Source organism: Nannospalax galili, unplaced genomic scaffold (assembly GCF_000622305.1).
Source record: "Nannospalax galili isolate Female #2095 unplaced genomic scaffold, S.galili_v1.0 scaffold3535, whole genome shotgun sequence".
Lineage (NCBI taxonomy): Eukaryota > Metazoa > Chordata > Mammalia > Rodentia > Spalacidae > Nannospalax > Nannospalax galili.
Window position 1 is genome coordinate 9,725 of NW_008336485.1, and position 2,968 is coordinate 12,692.

Genomic DNA, 2,968 nt, shown 5'->3' on the forward strand with positions numbered 1-2,968 from the left:
ATATTTTAAAGAAACAAAACATAGCCAATCTTGCTGGTACATGCCTTTAGTCTCAGCACTTGAGAGGCAGAGGCAGGTGAATTTCTGTGAGAAAAAGGACAGCATAGTCTACATAGTATGTTTTAAGCCAGTTGTGGCTGCAGGCTACCCTGTCTCAAATAAATGAAATAAAAATATAAATGAATAAATATAAAATAAATAATAAATAAAATAGTACAAACCTTTGGGAGTGGTGGCTTAATGAAACTATTTGGGACACATTTTTTTTCAGTTCCTGTGGTAGCAATTCTAAGGTGTCTGTGGGTACTTTGCTCTTCATTATTCCTCAGAGGAGAACACTTTGACCCTTAAGAAAGGAAATTCGTCAAGGAATCTATGAGATGCCCAAAGGTAGCAAGTACTGTCCAAGGATGTCCAGGCTGATAAAATCATTGTAATTCTCATGGCATCTCTCTGGCCTCACTTTTTCCTGAAACCTGGCCTCAGGAGAAAAAGCAGCTGAAAAATATGAAAGAATTTGATATTATCCATATCACAGAGGCTGTGTCATGACCAGAAACTCCATAAGGAGGTAATGATGTTTCCTTTCCTTTGAGTCAATTGAATGCACTGAACTCCACTGTATAGTTCAAAAAGAGACCTAAGAAATGATGCTATGTTTATTAAAAATACCAGAGTATTCAATGTAAGTATACTTGAGGAGAAATGATGCACATTGTTCCTCAATTTTGTGAGAAGGGTAAGTCATCCAAATATGTGCCAGTAGGACTTCTCTGATTTTATCAATGTTATTAAACTGAGGCAGTATTCTTCCTCAGTTATGCATTTTGTTTATAGAGTGAAAGATAAGAAAAATCAGTTACAATGTATATGATTTGCTTTTTATGTTTGAATATTATTTTAATTCCAACATTTATTGATTTAGAATTAATTTTCTCTGTCTTCTAATTCTTTTCTAAGGTTGTATCACCTGAATAATGTGCAGTTCTATCACTGATAAAGGCCACATTAGATAACTATGGTGTGTTTTAGTAACACAACAGAGACCTTCAGGGATGGCATCAGTCTGATTCTGTTTGCAAGCTCAAAATAACATCTTAAAAATAGTCATTTTTATTTTCTTTTTAATGATTAGATAAACACAATGCAATATCCTTTTCATAAAATAATGCAAAATCTTTTGAGTTGGTCTTCCATAAATATTAATATTATTGTTTTTAACATATTATTAAAGACTTTTAAAAATGAGAAAATTTTCTAAAAATGCAAATTATACTTTACTAAATTTTTTCTTGGATTACTTCTATTTATAGTTTTCAAATGCTTTTGAATTGTCACTTTGCTGGGAAAAAATAACATTGATTACAGAAATATGATAACAGCATTAGAATTTTTAGGATTCATAATTATAGTTTCATCTAGGAGAATAGTAAAATATTCCCAACATACTAACATTGTTTAACCATTTAAGTAGGTCTGTGAATAAACTTTCAAGAAAATTCTCCTCTATCTGAACAGAAGAATGATACCCAGAGCCCCACACTGGCATACTTGATCTTGACTTAATTACTATGTATTTGTTGTACAGTGCCATACCTTTTATAACTCATTTTATACATACAATAACTTTTTATTAGAACTGTAAATTTTTTAACTTTGGAGTTGTTATTTGGATATTTTGACATAAGTGTACTTCCATAAAATGTGTTTGTTTCTAATCAATGTCAGAGAAATGGAGGCTACAATGATTCTAAAAAAATAAGCCAAATATTAGGAAAGTTAGATTAATATGCAGAAACCAAATATCTGGTTTAATAAATACAAGTCTTGCTCCAACTTTGAATGCCTACGTAAAGACCATGAATTTAAATTGTGGGGAGTCCTTTTTCTCAACAGATGAAATGTATGGATGTGGAGACTGGAAATCTACTGGCAAATCACCTCCATCATCTGTTTACTTCCCTACCTGCATTTTAGCAGATAAATTCCTCATTGATAGGACAGTCGCATTCTCCTAAGTTCTCCTTATTCTGGTGGATTCCATGCTCCAGACATCTATGTACATTTTCTTAGGACACATCCTTCCTACACTACAGCCACAATGTCTATGTTGCTGGCCTCCTGGCCACCTGCTTGTCATACCTGTCACTACCCCATTGCTGTCTGTATTGCCCAGTACTACTTGTTTTTCTCCCTGGGAGGTACTGAGTGAATCTTGCTGACAGTGATTGCCTATGACCCAGATGTTTCCATGTGCCAGCCTCTGCACTACTCACTTCTCTTGAGTGTTCAGATTTCCCTGAGGTTTTCAGCTGGATCTTGGATTAGGGGCTTCGTTGCCCCTTTGCTCCCCACAATACTCATCTCTTATCTGAACTTTTGTGGACCCCAGGAAATCAAACATTTCTTTTATGATTCTGACCCCATTTTTAAAATCTCCTACTCAGATACATTCTTGATGGAGGCTTTAATCTACATTTGCAGTTCTGTTGTGATTCTAAGTTCTTTCCTTCTCACAATGAGCTCCTATGGTAACATTGTGATCAGAATAATCGAGCTGTCTTCCCAGGAGGCTCAGAAGACAACTTTCTCAACCTGTGCCTCCCACCTCTCAGTAGTTACCATCTACTACTGGCAGCATAATCTTTGCTTATGTCTGTCTTCTGTCTTCCAGCCAAGTACAACTTCACCATTAGCAAAGTGGTCTCAGTGTTCTACTGCATGGTCACCCTGTTAATAAACCCTCTCCTATACATACTGAGAAACAAAGACCATGATGAAAGCTTTCAGAAGTTTCTAGCACAAAATATATTTCCCTTGAACAGAAGCATGCATAAATTTTGAGATCAACAATAATAATCAGTTTATACAGTGACTAGTCTCAAACATCATTTGATAATGGTATTTTGTTAAGAAGTGGAGCTGTTATAACCTCTCTGTTCACTTTATATTTTACTCTGAATTACAA

The 2,968-nt window shown here is 34.9% G+C and overlaps 1 pseudogene; it reads left to right on the forward strand.

The window, feature by feature from the left end:
- The first annotated feature begins 705 nt into the window (after positions 1 to 705).
- On the forward strand, positions 706 to 2,844 carry LOC108490731 (annotated as a pseudogene).
- The last annotated feature ends 124 nt before the right edge of the window (positions 2,845 to 2,968 follow it).